The sequence below is a fragment of the Penaeus monodon genome, chromosome 20 (genome assembly GCF_015228065.2).
Source record: "Penaeus monodon isolate SGIC_2016 chromosome 20, NSTDA_Pmon_1, whole genome shotgun sequence".
Lineage (NCBI taxonomy): Eukaryota > Metazoa > Arthropoda > Malacostraca > Decapoda > Penaeidae > Penaeus > Penaeus monodon.
This window is the reverse complement of record NC_051405.1, coordinates 28,534,563-28,535,290: the sequence shown is the minus strand read 5'-3', so window position 1 is coordinate 28,535,290 and position 728 is coordinate 28,534,563.

The window sequence follows — 728 nt, the reverse complement described above, 5'->3', positions numbered from 1 at the left end:
TTGTAATATGTTATACTGTCCGTAGACTGTGCTGCACATGCATAATCTTAACCCCTGGAGTAAGATTGTTTATCTTGTTAATGTCAATATGAATTTTGTGACCACCTCTCAAATGCAGAGTAACTTTTGAAATTAAATCATCATTTTCGATTTGTTTGGTCTCTTCTGTAAAGGGTTCAATTTCATTTAATACGAAGTGAATTACGTTCACTGAAGTTGTAAGGTTTGGATGAGAATTAGCAGGAAAAGCATTCTGCCGTTTAACTCTAATCTTCATACATTATGCAGGTATCCAAGAATTAATTACGCGCAACGAGGAGTATCTGTTCAAATCCCTTTTACTCAGCTAAACGTTTTTATAAGCGTAAATATTCCGTATAAAGGTCTAATGTGTTATACGTATAGCCAACGTTCCGTATACGCTACAGGAGCATGATATGAATGCAAACTCCTCAATCTCTTGCAAGAATTTTTTTTTGAGTGATGCAACATTTACAAGAACGAATGGGCGGATTAGTGCGCATTCGTCGGCCTGCACACTACGCGAACGCAAGTACCACCCGACTGCGTTCATTACGACTGACGCCCTTGCTGGCTCGACCCTTCCCTCTCTCGTGAGTTCTCTGTTAATGAACGCATGAAACGTCACTCATCCAGTCTCGTTCCACGCAATATGTTAGCGCTCCTTAGACCGAATACACGAAAGGGTTGTATGTTACTAGGAATAT